Source organism: Nestor notabilis, unplaced genomic scaffold (assembly GCF_000696875.1).
Source record: "Nestor notabilis isolate BGI_N333 unplaced genomic scaffold, ASM69687v1 scaffold16314, whole genome shotgun sequence".
Lineage (NCBI taxonomy): Eukaryota > Metazoa > Chordata > Aves > Psittaciformes > Psittacidae > Nestor > Nestor notabilis.
Window position 1 is genome coordinate 14,516 of NW_009927030.1, and position 17,849 is coordinate 32,364.

Genomic DNA, 17,849 nt, shown 5'->3' on the forward strand with positions numbered 1-17,849 from the left:
GAAGTGCTCCAGCAAGAGCCTGAAACAACTCCTAGGAGAGCTTCCCCCCTTATTGATGATGCACAAATGGCCTCCTAGTATAGCTGTCTTTGCGTGCATTGAGCAGCATGAACAACCCGTGCTTCTTGGTAAGCAACCTCCTTCTCAGTGACTGGTAAGCGTTTGCTTTATGTCAAATGCTGGAACAGTTTTTACTGGGCGAAGGGTTTGTACAAAGGAAAAGAAGTCCAGTAGTTTGTCAATAGCTGTAATTGCTATGTGCGGTGCTTGCTAGCTAGACCTGTACTCTGCAAAGTACCACTGTTAACATCAGACCTAACCTGATTTTGAGGTCATGAGATCATAACTTTAACAAATCACTGTTTTTCCTGAGAACTTGGCTACTAAAATATTGCATGCAGTAAGTGACCCATTAGTTTGAGAACTGTTTTAAGTCTGGAAGCATTTAAACTTCTTGTTACAAGTCCTAGCAATCAGATTAAGTTTAAAGTGCTTCATGGGTGGTCTTGAGTAAAAATAAAGAACTAAAATAGCCTGACAATCAAGAAACTACAAGAAAGTGTGGGCTTCCTGATTATCTCCCTTAGGGAGGTTAAACTAGGAGACACGGAATTACAGTATGCTTCACTGTTAAACTGGAGCTTGGAATTATCTAAAGGAAAGACAAACTAACAATTCATGCTGTGTGAAAACCAGTGGGAAGAAGAGCCTTTAGAGCCTCTTTCTAGTTTACAGTAAGTGGCCACAATCTTCCCTAGGATGCTTTTTTCCTTATACAATAAAAAAGTCCATTCAGATTCTTCTCTAAAAGGCAATGCATGAGCATTCTTCCTTCTGTTTCCAAGCAGATTTATAAATATATGCAAACAAATACATGCCTACAGGGAGAAGAGTCTGGTTCAACAAGTTAGTATAATTCATTCTGAAATGCTCGATTGTTCTGTCTGGAGCACCTAGTGTTTTTCACCTGCCCAGGAAAATCCTTTTTTTCATTGCCACTTCAGTAAAAGAAAGCTATTGTGGCAGCGTATTTATAGTCCTACTTTTTTGCTTTGTGTGAACAAACACATTTAGGTTCCTATCTTTAAACTAAGAGAAATCCGCTGCAGCATACAGTTTGTACCAGTGCACATGGGCACAGTGCACCAAGCACAGACACCCTACAACCATTTGTATGGATGTTCAGACTAAGTGCTAATATAAACACTCCATGCAATTGTACATATACAATTTAAAAAAAAATAATTGGTACTTTGTTTCCAAAACTGGAGCTATGATCGGAAAAATCAGATACAGACCCATTTGTGCCACTGGCCTCAAAAGCTCAGGGTATCACATACTGGTGTCTGACATTGAAACAAAACAAATCCCTGGTGATGGAATTTTGACAGCTAACAATGAAAAAATAAAGAAAATAAATAAAAATCCAAGTATTTTTGCGTATGCACCAGGCTTTTGATTAAGAGCTGGGAAAGGTAACATTTGCCATAGTTTTTGAGTACTTCAACTATTTTACTTCAGTTTGTACTGTTAGAATTTTTGCCCTACAATCTGATGCCTTATATAATATTGATTTGCCTTACTTGAAAACAGTGACAAAACTTGTGAAGTGTCTCTCTGTCCTCAAAATCATCAAAATCTATATGAGGTATTATGATACATCATGTTCATAGATGATAATGTTTTCATTGCATTGTAAAGAGGTTTCTGCATCTCAGACACGCAATTGGTCTTAGCAAACCTGATGGAGCTGAACATGCAGCTGGGGACAGAGAATGGAAACTTTAAGTAGAACAGAAACATTTTTCATCAGTAATTTTAGGAATTAGTCTTTCCCCTCCTATTCAGTCACTTCATCCCTCTAGGCACCACTGCTACAGTTTCCCACCTCTCTGCTCATAAATTGTTTGTGCAATTCAACTCTCAGGTGAGAGAAATAGCATTTTGGTTAAATGATATTTATTTCTGTCACCTCAGAGACGCACAATTTATTTTTGATTCATCTCTCCCAAATCAGTTACTAGGTGACCTATGAAGCAAAATTCACAGTTGCATTAGAGAAATTTTAAAATCAGTAACTGATACTAAAAGTACACAATGCAAGATTCCCAATAGCACTATCACTGCATGACAGAAGGAAAGATAAACTCACCCTGAAGGAGATCTGTATTTGCTAATTTTCACAGTTAGGGGGTTTATCTGGCTTTGAGTAAACAGTAGAAAAATGGAAGGAATTTGGGGAGAGGCTATTATGTTTGAAGAGACAAGAACTGAGAGGACAGGACAGGGAATAGACAGAAAAAGGAACAGCACAGGGGAACAGGGGAAGGGAACAGCGCTATTACACTGCTCAGTCCCTGTGGAAATTCCTACAACTCTCCTTCTTCCCAAATGAGTGAATATTCCCTCATATTTCTGCTGAAGCATGGGATGAAACTCACTAACAGAGTATGAATCAATTGCATTTCTTTGAATCAATTGTGTTTCTTTGGAGTCTGATATTATAGGATACTCAATATAACAGCTTTATCTTTTCAGTTCCCAGACCTCAAGGGACTCTAAACAGCAACAAAAGGAGCACATGAAGTCATGGATACAGATCCTGGGCCAAAAGTCCTTTCTGTTAAGCTAAAACCCATTTACACTGCACTGTCATGAAACAAACAAAAAAAACAAAAGCAACTAAAACATTTCTCCCAGTAGAGTTACTGAGCAGGAGGGCACTGTCAGTGGAAGAGCAGGGCTTCTGAAGCCACAGGTTCACTGACAGATGTTTTAAGTTGGCATTACTGCTGTTAAGAACCCTTTTTTTCCTTCCCCCCCTCAATGCCAGCACAAGCATTTATGCAGGCACCTGCTGTACCTGCTGCATTTCCTACTTTTCACCTAGCACAGCATCCTGGGCTAAGTCTTTCTCTGCTCCAAGGGAACAGCCCATGGGGCTAGGCTGGCTGAGGGGAGGCCAGAACAGGGTGACAGCAGCTTTGACTTACTCTTGTTGAAAGTGCATACATGAAACCACGGCCTAAACTAATCCTCTCACATCTTTCAGTACTGGTATGTTGAAAGTAGGCCAGAGCAGATGAGGCCTCCTGGAGTGTGGATCACTAATATTATCTACTACTGAGGATCCAAAAAGCCAAAAAAAAACCCAGCAATGTAAGCAACAGAGGGCCAGAAACCTCTCGGGCTCCCTGCCATCTAAGAAAAATATGTTTGCTACAGTTAGTTTAAAAGCATCTCCTTCACTTGCTACAATCAAAATCTCTTGCTCTGAAATTATTCTTAGCATTAAAAATGCTATGAAAGAACAAAGCTGTACAGTGTACAGTAAAAACATTCTTGAAACAGAATACTTTTCTAAGCTTTCCATGGAGTATTTGTGGGTCATTGGGTTATTACAACCGCCCACTAAAAATAGTAGCTGACAGCGTGTAATTAATTGGTCAAGAAAAAACTACTGTCTTCTCTCCTTCCCTGACCATGTTTACAGTGATTTAGAACAACGTGCCTTGCTTTGGCAGGCTGTCTCAAACTGACTGAGCTGAAAAAATCAGTTTCAAAGGGACAGTTTTACTTTACCTGAAACATCTTTTGGCAGTTCTGCAAAACAAGAGTGTATCAAATGTAGTTTGGATCTAGAGCTATAGGGTGTTTTTTTCTGCATTGCTTAAGAATATTCTCATATAAATAGGACCTTTCAACTACGCACTGCCAAAAAACTCAACATAATGTAGGCTCACAGCAGAAATTGCAAATGCGCTATCACAGTTTAACATTTTCTGTGCTGCTTTAGCAGCCTTATTTTGTCATAAATAATGTTATAAAAAAAACAATTATCATCCAGCAATCTTAGCTTAGATGACTACGAACTGACTTCTAACACATTGTGTGAAGACTGACCTCTGAGCGACCTTGTGAAACCAGCCTCATCAGAGAGACTCACACTCAAGACATACCGAAGATAAACAGATGACAAAGCTTAATTGAGCAAATGAAGTGAGCTGTGAAAACCTCATGTGAAGTCTCAAAAGAAGTGTCAGACTTCTGAATGATGCTCAAGTTTCCTCCTACATACAGGATGAAACTAACTCATGCAATTACAGCAACTAACAGTCTCTCAGTCTGGAACCAGTTTTTTCCTGTACTAGAGCAAAAGAGAAAAATATATACATATATAGTGATTTTTGATAGTTTTATGGAACAAGTCTGGCTGGGTCTTAGCTTAGTAGGTCTCCTCATCCATCAACTGTACAGCCAAATTGACAGTGTGTGTACTCACTCCAGTGGAGAGATAGTGGGTTCCCTAGATTCGCTGCTCGAAGACAGTGACGTTGAGGATGCAGTTGTGCACAGTTCTTGGCAATCGAAGCCAAGAGACAAAGGTCAAGTGTTAATAATTGTGAATCTGAGAAGAATTAGAGGGGCACAACATCCTAATACTCTTGAAGCAGCAGTATGTTGTATCATCTATTCCATCGATAAACCTGGGACCAGCTTCAGGCATGTATGTTCATTACAACTGCCAAATAAGAGGAAAATCAGAGCAACAACAACAACAACAACAAACCGAAATGTAATAAACCAAAATGACAGCAAAAGCATTTTCCAGGTAAATATCACAAAATCAAAAGTGAACTCACATGCAGCATATCACATCCCTGGTGCAATTACTATCATACATGATTTCTCTACTGGTATGACTGAGGTTTCCTCTTGAGTACTAGAAAATACATTTAAGTGAAATAAACTTTTAAAAGGATTATCACAGGAATCTATGCACACATATGCATATACTCTTACCCGCTATCATAGCCATAACCTAACCAATTTGTATTTTAGATAAGTTTCGTTCATAAAATAAGGGATTTGATAACCCTATTATTTCCACATTCTAGAAGGTATATGTAATATCATGGCTCTGATGACTGGTAATGAATGTTAGCTGGGTTCTGCTGCAACCAGCACAAGACCAAAGTATCTTTCAGGAACTTACCGATAACTACTATGCTTTGCAAATATTCAGAAGAGATTAAATGACTGGTTATCTGAAAAGCCTCTTCTCCTTACATTCATTTTAACATATATAGCTTATTTCAAAGGGTCTTATAAAAGTCTATCCCTTTCCAACCAAAAAAAGGAAAGGATTTTGGAATATCAAATAAGAACAAAATCCATTTCAATGTCTGGCTAAAATAAGCTACATTATTACTGTGTTTTAAAATCTGTTTCCAAGAAGCTACACACACATAGGGTATTAAGTGGATATTTGCCAGTAAAGCCAAAGAAAATCAGAGTCAAGTAATTGCAAATGAAAATGGGTATCTGAAAGTTCATGTTTTGGGTATTTGTAAAGTTTGACATTGATTACTAAAGCAAAACTTACAAAAATACCTTTGTCTTCTCAGAATTGTTTTTGCACTTATATCAGAGGTAGAATACTCAATATTCTGTGTTTATAATACTTCTCTTTTTAGACAGAATATTTCTCTCTCAATTTTTTCTGAAGTTCAAGTAAATAACCCTTCTTCTAACCACAAATTAAAGAAGTAAAATAGTTGGTTTGTAAACCAACTGTTTTCTGACCGCTTATGACAAATCCTTTGACCATGTCTAGAAATAGATTCTGATTTATGGAGGATACTAGGTGGTATAAAAGCAATACTTAGAACCAGTTCCAATGTTTAGAAGCATATGGATTCCCATACACGCGAAAGCAAATGGATACAGAGAACTCAAAGAATTTGCTACATATTTTCAGCAAGGTCAACAACCAACAGCCTACATACAAAGCTGATAAAGTTACTGTCTGAAATCTGGAATCTTAGAAATGGTATTCTGTCCTTAAATAATGCTGTACTGCATTTTCCATTGGCAAAAAGTTGATGTAGTTTCCCAATGTTTTTCTGAAACATTCCATGGGTACATAAACATACAAGTGGTATGCAATAAGTTGAATACAAACAGCTATTTCCTATCCTTAATATTTCCTTTAATAAGCTACATTTATGTTGTCCAAATCTCCAGTTATTGGTTTCACAAGACACTAAAAATAATACTAGTACTTATCTGTTATTACATTTTAATGTCTGTCTGTAAAGTTTGCAGAATATCATTATCCAGAGCATGGATTCTAAAGGTTTCCCTCCAAAGATCACCTGATCAGGGTTGGCAGTCCAGAGCTTGCTCTTTCACTGTTTAAGTATAAACTGGGATTTAGATGTGGCTTCAGCTGGGGTTCTTACTATGTGCATGCCTTTTTAGGAGGATCAGATTTCATCTTTCAAAGCTATTCTTTTGTTCTGAATTGTGTTGGCCATAAAGAAAGGCTATAACATTGCATTTAATACATCCAGGAAAGAATTTTCTAAGTTTTACTGCTTATGCCATTACTTATACCAGTTTTAATTGTATGGTAGTAGTAAAAGACTATAAACACATATATCTACCTCACATTTTACCAGTAAATTTGGGGGAGGGGAGATCAGCTACAAAAATTCATTAATTGCTGACTTTTTCAATATTTTTTCAGAGAAGTCAAATGATGTTTTGTGAAATTATCATTTGTTCTAGTGACTTGAAAGTTTGTTCTGAATTGGCCTTATCTCATTTTGGAAACAATGGTATCATTTATTTAATGGCCTAAAAGCATGTCTATTGTTAGAAGCACCATTCCAGTGAGCTTCAATGTTTCCTTTTTTCAAGTTACATAAGGCTATTTTTTTCTTAAATAAGGGTTAACTTTGTCTTGCTTTAGAAAGGCTGGTTCTCTGGCAGAAATCAGAGAGGCTTGTTTGGAAAAGGATTTGACATGCCTGCTCTCTCCTGCTCAGAACTGGCAGAACAAACCTCACACAAGAAGCCAGCTACATCAAAGCCTGGGTAGCTCATCCACTCATACATTTTATGCTTACTTTAAAAAACAAAACAAAACCAAACCTTTTCCTTGTTGTTGCACTACTTTTGATGAACTGTACTTTATGTCCCATAACATTTCTTGCAGATTGTACAGGCAGTAATCAAGCAAAAGACCTATATGTCAGTATTTTAAGTTCCCATGCTCATTTTCAAAAGCATGTCTTAAATCCAAATTTTCAAACCTTCTGAGTTCCAGTTTGACAAATTTATGAAAAGCAGCTACATACCCTAAATGAAGATGATTTAGTTCTGTCTTTCACATTTTTTGTGTCAGTAACTTGCTAGGATGAACTCACTTTTCCTTCTGGCAATAGAACAATACATGGCAAGGCAATTTAGAGCCTCCTTCAGTATCTTCTTTTTAATACTAACAGAGAACTGACAGGCATATTTAACATACCTCTTTACCAATCAGCACAGAATATTACTCTGTGCTGGTTAACTTCTATCCCTGACTCAGGTTAAACTGAAATGAAATTCACAGCTGAGTTTTTCTCATGGAGTTGTCCCGCTGTAGAACCATTTGTATGCTGGTAACTTGTTAGAAATTACTCTGTATCGAGGACAAAACATGACTGTCCTATAACAGTCCTACATTTCTTACCAACTCTCTTCTCTCTGCAGCTGAGAGTCTTAAAAGAGATGCTAATACCCCCACTGTAAGAGGGCTGACAAAAAATGGAATCCCCTGCCAGACACTGCCTGCAACACACGTGATAGTAAACAACATGGAAATGTGAACAAGTAACATGCTTGTTTATAGAAGCCATGGTAGCTAGCCATGAAATATTCTGAGTGCAAGAACAAGCTGGACTATCCATTGCTTTACAGGTTTTTCCTTAATGAAACACAGAATCATTAGAATTTAAATATTTACCTTAACCATGAAAACATTGCAGAATACCTTACTTAGCTGCTGATAATTCAGCAGTATCTCTCTTAAGCTGATTTATCTATTTCTACACTTAGCCAAGAACAGAGGGATTTTCCCCTCCAATTTTCCTCAACCTGGGAATATGTGAGAATATTTAGCACTTCATGTTCTAATGAAATTATGAATTATGTTTGGGCAATATAAAATCTGAAAATTCATGTCTGTAGCTTTCTCCAATAAAACACATTACTGCAACTACAGTCAACTATGAAATCCTGTGAATTAATGTTGCAAAAAGACAACTTCTCTTGTGTCTTTTGTTTTTCTACTGCCAGGGACAAGAATTTATATAGGAAAAGTGAATTGGACAGAGCAAAAAGTACACACAGCAGCATTAGAACTCCAGAGTCTTATCTCAGTGGCTTAAACATCTCTGATGTCTTAATTAAAGTTATGAATTCTTGGTCTCTCATCTACACAAACACATACCCTAAGAAAACAAAAGAAGATACATTAACCTATACTACAGCAACAGTCAGGCTGGACATTTATAATGCTGGACATTTATAATTCTGGACATTTGTAATCCCCCCCAATATTTTGTTTTGAGGCACGTGTTTTTTATGCAGAACAATCAGTCCCCTGCTGTGGCACATCATCAAAATCTGCTGTGATTTTGATAAAGCCAGAATGAGACTTATTACATGATCTCAATGGCTATGGATGTGGATAGGATGTTTATGCACATGGGGTATTTTATGCACATTTCTGTGGCGTTTGCTGATAACCAGCACCATGTTTATGTGTTTTAATGGAAGCTGAAGGCACACGGTTTGGACTTCATGGGCTGACTTGGCAGTTTCACTCAGACAAGGATATACTAGGTAACAAAGTCTGCAAACATCACTGAAGTCCATTTTAGACTGCGTGGAGGGTTAAGTAAACATGAGTAGTGAGGAGGCCAAAAGGGTAGTTGTGAATTTTTGTTTGTAACAGAAAACACTGTTCATCCTATATTACTTTAGGGAGTAAGAGTTTAATTCCCAGTGAGCATTATAAAAGTAAACAAAAGTTGAAGTGTATCCAACTCAAAATTCTAAGCAATTTTAGCAAGCCAGTAACATCTAAGCCAATATGACAACTATTTCCCAAAGTATTTAAAATACCACAGAAATTAATAATAATAAAAGATAAAATGAAGCACTTAAGAGGACTTCTCACTTCCATGTAATCTACAATGACAATTTTATTCTGTCAGTAGTTACGTAAATTTACTGAACTTTAACAATGCTCCAACATGCATACTAATTACAATCAGTTGTCAGAAAATAAAACCAGACTTTTCCGGTAATGCTTGCCATTTCAGTATTGTAGGTTTTGCATATTTAATAATAAAATATAAAGCATTTTCCTTTAAAGGGCCACAACAGAAAATGTTACTATGGAATTCAGAAAGGTGGAAAATAAAAATACCTCCATCCTTCAGGCAAAACCAGAAACCAACTACTGCAATGAAGCAGTTGTCACTTGACAACAGAAAGCTGGTTGAGCTTTCTCTCTGTGTTTCATTAATAAGTCATTCTTCTCAAAGTCAGTGTGCTACCTGACATTCGTGAAACTTTCCCTAAACTACAACAGCAGCAATCCATGCCATTCTGCTTTGCCTTTGGGAACTGCATGTGCTCTTGATGGTCTGATTTATTCAGCTACCAGGGAGAAATAAACTGCTATGGAACCACAAAGTTGGATTCTTCAACCAGATCACCATTTGCATACCTATTGCTGTTCTTGAACACCCGAGAAGATTCTGCAGAGATGCAAGATACGCTTACCCAGTTCATGTTATAGAAGATGAACTAGAAAGAGGTGGCATTCAAGTACTCTGAATGCAGGTTCTCATTAGGATTCTAGAGGCTTTAAGCTTAGTGAAGTTTGTTTACTTCCATGACTCTCTTCCAAATTAAAAATATAACAACACTGGACTGCAGTTGCCAACACAAATATATAAAAAAAGAAATCCTTAGTTTAAGAAATCAGCTACAGGTGGAAATAAGGAAACAGGTACAGATAGGAAAGGGGGGAAACACCAAAGGACTTGCACAATGCATTCACTGGCAAGGTACTTTATGAAAGTTCATGACATAAACTCAGCTAAATTACCATAAGATTTTACCACCTTTTAATGTTTGGCACACACGCTGCACACATATGAGATTACAGAAGAGTATTTTCTTCCAGATTGCAGGCCAGTCTTTAGCACCAGCATAATAAACAGAAAATTACATAAGAAGAAAGTATTCTTCTGCAATCAGTGAGAAATTCTAAATATTATCCCACAGACCACTTCCATGTTCAGATATGTTTATAGTATTTTTATACCTCTACTTACATATATTTAAAACTAGAACCAAGATTTGGCATGTTAAACTTACATCTGTTACATTCACAAATTATCACTGGCTTGCCATTTGTTTGGCAGGTCCTTGGGTGAAACAGTCAGTTTATCAACAGAAGAATTTCTTACTTGGTATTCAGTGAAATGGGAACTGCTGGTGTACTTTTGTGTACGTACATTGAGATCATATCCAGATCTGTATAGAGTGTAGAGTAAGATTTGCTTTTACCAAAGTCTTAATTAGTGTATGAGAGTTCCAAGAAGGCAGTAGAGCTTATAGCTGCCATACGATGGATGGGGTTTTTTTACTATTATTAGGGAATTGTCACAGAATATAAGCAATTCCAAAGCTAAAAGTACAGATTTATTTATTTTAGAAGGCCAACACATTAACTGTTTCACAGGCATATATTAATAATGTAGTATTAAGATATAGAGAAGTTATAAGCAATTGTACAAAGTGAACATCAGAACATCAAAAAAGAATATTATGGGAGAACACTATAGGTGGGATTAATAGAGAAACATATCACAATTTCCACTCAATCACCAAGACAATTACTTAATTATTCAAAGTCTAACTGTGTTGATAACACAGTCATTTCTGGAATGGCGTTGTAATGTCAGTACCACTAAAGCAGACCAGTACAACCATTTAATACTACAAGGAAGAACTTACAAGTTCACTAGGAATATTTTCCATAGTTTCTTTAATGAAACCTCTTTGGTAAGACTTTTTAAATTAAAAATTCAGACTTCTATCCTGTCCTTTCAAAGTTTTATCTACTGGGAACTTAAGTAATTTCATCTGTATTTTATACATCTGTCATGATCCAAATATTTAATTTCTCCAAGTAGAAAGCTGAATGCAACAGTTGCATTATAAACCAGAACTCACAGACAAGAAAAGGCGTTTGTACATTAACTCTTACATTATTGTATTTGAAATGGAAAACATCCTGTGAGTTTTTCCTCTGTCTCCACTAAGGAGCCTTTCAGGCCTTGTGAAAACATGACAGTGCTATTAACACAACACAATTCTTATCCTGAATTGATGAACCTTATGCTAGTAGTGCATCATCTATCAGAACTGTGAAGGATTTTCGTCAGGATGAAAGAAGTGAGGGGAGAGAAAGAGAAGGCAAGAGCAAGTGTGAGCAAGAGCACATGAGTGACAGCAAGCGAGGGACAGGGAATGAATGAAAAGTAACTTCAACCTCCAGTCTAACTTTATTTTTTCCTGTTAATTTTAACAAAAGTACTTTAAAAACAGAAACGTAAAGAAACTCTTTCCACTAATTGCACTTTCTAAATTCTTAAACCGAAGATTTTTCATGCAGTAATCTAAGGAAGAGAAATTATTCCTCTGGATTGTTACTACTCTCTTCCCATCGCCATTTTTCACTGCAGAAATGCATCAACAACTGCAAAAGGATTTGAGTAAACTACTACCTCTTGTACTGAATTGACTTTAATGAAATGAATGACAGAGAGAGAACACTAAATATTTGTAACTTTTCAGTACTAATATACTAAAAGTATCAATATTTAAATTATTGTGAACTTTACCAAGCAATTTTAACTTTGTAAGCTTCTTCACTCAGTTTTAGATAGGTCTGGTTTTTAAACATAGGTTATAACTTTCAATTATTTTCTGGAAATTAATTTGTAAAAGTCTCTAATAGAGGCAAAAGACAGATGTTACTGAAAATATAAAACAGATTTTAGTGGCATTCTACCCATTTTCCTGAATACATTTTTCAGCTGCTGCCACCATTCTCTGGATGTCAAATCAACATACTTACAGTGGATTAATATTTATCAACTGTATGAACCAGGCAAAAATACAGACACTCAGTCCCACAGAGGATGGGGGAGTAAAGAGTCCACAAATCAAAAGGTTATTTTGATTATACTTTCATTTGCAAGCGTGTTTTTCTCATCTGACTTCTGTTATATTCCTTATTACATTTCACATTATTTCATAGGTTGTAATCTTACAGACAGTCTTCAAATCTTTGCTGAATCCTGACAGCTAGTGGAAACCGCAAAGAAATCTATGTAAAACTATTTTCTGACATGTCACTGCGTCCGCCAGATGTTTTACATATTGTGGGACCTGTGACCTCCGAAATATGCCTATGAGTTTAGCGTTTTCACAATCACATGAGAAATAGGTAACTTGTAGATCTGATCAATTTGGCTTCAGTTATTCTTCAGTCACCAAAAAATATATTTGTTTGCATAAGCGTATTATTGTTTTGTGTTGCAGGTATCATATGAAGTGTGAAAAGCCCCCCCCCCTCCCTTGGTAAAAAAGTGAGCATGATTTTTGGACCTTTTCATGGTCAATAACTAAACATGCAGCTTTTTCTTAGTATTTAGCTCACAAGTGACAGCTGTTAGGAACTAAAAAAGTTAGAACTAGATTATGGTAACCAGAAATCAGTTTAGAGAGAGAAACCAAACACAAATGATGAACACCATCTGTCTTCATTTTGAAGCTTTAGCATCTACTTGCTGCAGCCAAAGTGAGAAGTCCTGAAAATGGATTTTTCTGCACCGAGGCAGAGCAAAAGAAAAGTAGCGCAAAAAACCCCCTGTATCACTTCTCATCTCCCTTTCTTCTTCTAGCCTGCAAAAGATTATATTTTTACATTTTCAAAATTATGTGTAGACTGGATAATTATGAGGTCAGGGATGAAACAACACCAAGGCAAATGGGGTTGCATGTCATCTCCAAAGCCATGTAAATACGGAGTAAGTACATACGATGTTAGTCTGCAAGGATTAACATACAGGCAAGCATTAAATCAGTTTCAGAACTCTGTCCTATGATACTAAGAGAATCCTTGAACATTTCTACAGGAACTCTGTATCCAAAAACCACACTGAGAACTTCTCAGAAAATGCTGCATATTAGAAGAACCGAACATTTGGATTTGCTTTGCTTCATCATTTCCAGGTATTAAATTTGTCAGTTATTTCAGTGAGAAGGAAAGAAATTAAAAACAACAGAAATGTTTTAAAAGTCAAACCATTTCATCTCAAGCTTATAATGTGACATATTTTCAGTGTAAAATAAAAATCCAAAAAACCCACCAAAGTCCTGTGTGAATATCATGCTGGTGGCACACACACTCCACATATTTTATAACTGGTTCAAGGATGTTTGGCTTTTCCTGTAAAATACTGATTAGCTTTTACATAAGCAGGATGTACCATTAGTTGTGTCCACCTAATAAAGGTCAGAAAACATCAGTGTCAAAAGAAGATAGAAAAACCCCTAGAAAATACATTTCTCACCTACCTTTAACCTTTCTTGTTGATATTGATTATTACAAAGAGAATCAGACTTCTATTTCTGCAGATTTTAAAAGGCTTGCAGGTCATTTACGATTACCCTTTAACACTACGTTAACAAAGGCATTGGTAAAAAGGAAATGACTGCTACTGTCTTTGGATCATGCTATTCCTTAGTGTGAAATAGGCAATTGAAGTCACTGAAAGCAGAACACATACAAAAACCTGATTCATTATTTTTGTTTACAATTCCAAGTTACTATCTCTTCCTCGGTTTTCATTAAGGTCCCTTAGGAACTGGGGGAAAAAGTGACATTCTACTGCCTGAGCAGGCTGCTCTTAGCAGCAGACTGACCATCACATCATTTCAATATTCAAGTTATTTGTGACTATTTTGAAGAAGATGAAAGAAATTATTGACACATTTTCATGTGACTCTGTCTAAATGAAAGTCACTAGAATTAGAAATGTCTCATAAAACTGAACTTAGGATAATACGAGCAAATGGATCATTAATATGCAGTATCAGATCCATCTGATCAGTAGTTAGAAAATTTTGAGGTAGAACTGGGATAGTTTTATATCTCCACAAGTTCATGCAGCTCCATTAGAGCAGATATAACTTGATACAACTCAATTACAGCATTTTCACACAGTATTATATATTTGCACTTAATTTTTTTAACAAAGTACAGACAATCTAGTTTTCTAAGCAAACTTGGGTCTTCTTTCTCACAAGAAAAATGGTGACTAAATTGTCTGCAGTTCTCTAGGAAAGAGCCATGCTTTCAGAAGTGCTCATTCAGTCAGAAGGATATAAAGATAGAACAACTTAAAGATTTGTAGGAAGACTTAGGATTTAGCATCAACATAACTTGAAGAAAAGAGACTGATGTTTTTGATTCTAGTCCTCTCACTGGTTGTCCTTGCATACCTTTTTAACAGGCAGCTGTCTCTACAGCTGCAACTTCCTATTGCCTGTTACTTTTTCTCTCTCCTACTTGCAAACATCAATCTAATATAACAAAAAATGCTCAGAAGCTTTGTCCACTGATTTGTCTCTTTTTTTTTGGTAAAAAATAACAACATTCCCTTAATTCTTCAAAACAGTGAGATGAGACTTTCAACCTGTATTTCCTAACACTTCGTATTTCCTCTCTTCCACTTCTCAGTGGCCTCAGGGTTTTTCACAGTGATCTAAGATCACTAAGAAAAGTCAGCTAACAGCTTGGTTTAAACTAACCTAATTTACTGCATTCAGTCCACAGGAGTGCCATGAGGCATTATAATACTTCTTGTTCCTTCTCAGGATTTGCAAATTTTGCATAAGAAAATAGCCTGAGAAAATGGAGATAAAACCCTAAATCTGAGTATATTTTCTCATAGAATCCTCTATTCTTACATATTATTTGTTGTTAGCAAACCATAGGCATGTTAATACAGTTCTACTGAACAGCATCCTGCCTTTTTTGCAGATATTCAGACAGAGGATTAATAGGGGTTTAAGGCAGCAATTTCATGTACATACTGAACTTAGTATTTCATCTCTCAAAATTAGGCAAGTAAGTACTAAGTATCTGAAGGTACTATACATTTGTGGGGACACTTCTGAAAGCTCATCTGTGTATTACACCAATATTGCCTGGAAAAGTCCAATGCACACTAAAAGATCAACCTCCTCAAATAGGTCACAGCAGCAAGGATCTGAATTACAGAAATCTGGGGGGTTTTGGTCTCAGTTCAACAGTTCTTCCTCTCTTGTCTAGATAACTCATCTTGCAAACAATGCATGATAAAATACTGTGCCTCTAAATATTTAGCATTATTGTTCTCTAAATTCCGTGTTAAAAAATACCTGTTTATTGACTGCTTTCCCAGTTAATTCTATAGATATTTTTCCCAGAAATTGCTGGATATTATCACATTGAAATCTGTTTTAAGTATTCTTAGCAGCAGACTAAGGCAACAACTAATATCATTACTTAAGGATTACTTGAGTGTCTGTAACCACAAACCAAGCATTTTGCTGGACTTTAAAAGCACTTTTCAATCCAGAAAACAACTACAGTAACTCTCTGTAGCATGCCAGCTCTTGCATTGGACAGAATTGTGGTAAATCATTATTTTACAGGTGTTGGTTACAGCTGCATTGCCAAAGTGCAAATGTATTTCATACTTCAAGAAGGTACTTCAGAAGGTACAACAATAATAACATTATAACAACAACAGCAATAATAATAAACAACACTAAACAAAAAAGTCCATAATTCCCAACCCTTTGCAATTACTTTCAGTGTTGGCTGAATAAACTCTTTTCATGGAGTTCATGGATAAACCTGTTAAGTAATTTATGAGTTAAGATAAGCTTGAAAAGAAAAGAGGTTCTTCAGGAAATTTAAAAAGAGTCAGTCTTCATCAAAAATAAAGCTCACTACTAAGATTCAGAGGCTTCAGGCTTTCTACACAGCCAACATTACTTTAAATGTCTAAATAATTTAAAAAAATGTTATAATAAACATGTTAGCTGTTATGTCATTGCTAATATATGCTGCTTCTCTCATCAAATTCTAATACTCCATGGACAGATAAAACTCTGGCAAGATGAGCTCTCTTCAAGAGGGATCACTTTCATGGCTGAGATAGCTACTTTACTACTTAGCTAATTTTAATGCAATTATTTTGTTAGCTTTGACCTGGGATGCAGTTTCCCAAATGCTGAAAGCTCATTTCAAGTCTCTGCAGCCAGACATTCCTTTTCCTCCTCCTGTTAGCACCCTTTCCATTTCTTATGCTATCACTATGCTTGGGAGCAAAATGCTTGGCTGAAGGGAAGGCAAGATCTCAATTTCTGACAGCATCATAGACTTACACTGGCTTTGGCCAAGCAAAACATGTATCATGACTACAATGATGATCAGGCACTCGCACACCAAGTGTTAATGGCAAAACATAGGGCTCAAGTGCAATTGCCCTAGGGATTCAAAGGTCATCCATTTGGACATAAGCAACTGAAAGCATTCTAGTAATAGCATCCCCCTCACAACATTATATACAATGTTCCACTCTATTTATGCTATGTCTCTACGTTTAAGAACAGAAAGAATTTTGCACAAGTAGCAGTGAACATTATACAGTGAGAAGTTTATTAGCCTTCTTTCCTTTATCTAGGGCAACTTCGGTTCTGGAAAAGCAAGCTCTGGGGTGAAATTTGTTTTTTGCTGCTTTGCTGGAGATGCTATCCCCTTTCTTCACAAATGAGTCTAGCAGCAGACATGCTGGGTACAGGACCACCTTGCTCATCCTCAGCATCCTCCCTCCCATACATGCAGTCACCACTGTATATATTGTAATTCCACCACTCAGTCTTTCTACTTCTCCCACTCCTCCTTCTCTTCTACAGTTGTCAGAGACTGCTTAGAATGACAAAGAGCAACAGGAGGAAAAAAGTGGTGAGTGTAGAAAGGGAACCCTGTTGACTTGCTGCCACAAGCACGTGTTTTTGTGCATTTAAAATCAACACAATTGGTACAAGAACAGTATTCCTGTATTTTGCAAGTTATTCTGTGAAAACATGTGATTAAGCAAATGACCTTGCTAAGCTTGAAGACCATATTTCCTGCTTCTTTTTAAACACATTTTTACGATTAATAAGCCCTTCTAATTATTGGTGCAAACAAAAGAAAATAGCCATTTTGTTCCTTTGTCACAATCCAAAAATTCTTGAGGGAGACAGAAAAGAGAAGTCTGTGTAATGCTAAAATCAAGCTTTAAGTTAACAGTCAGCACAAGATCGCTCTTGCATAAGTAAGGTATTATCACTAATATAAAGTAAAAATATTACTGTTTTTTCCACTTACTTCTCTCCTATCCTTGAGCTTTTCATTTTCAGATTATAGTTATAAAAGAGCCATTGTAATCTGGCTGACAGCAGAATCAGTTACACATTATATAAAAACATAATGTAAGAAATAATACAAACATTGCACACCTGCATATCCACTGACTATACAAACCCAAGAACATTCAGAATAAAGACTGCTAACTAGTGTTGAAACGGGAATATCGTGCAAGAATCTCAGGCCATGACAGTCAGATACAGTGACTAACAATAACAAGTGCAGAGCAACAGCCTTACCACTTCTTTTTGATGACTTTATCTTAAATCTTTCTACAGAATGTGTTATATATAATGTACTTCCCTTTGACATAGCAGTATGAGAAAGAATACAGTTCTTTCATGCATTCAGCTCTTTGGGACACAAATCACAGAAGTAAGAAGATTGTCTAAGGGACAGACATGTCATTGCCCATCATCTAACACTGAATTGGCTCCACGGAAAAATCTGCTTTCGACAAATA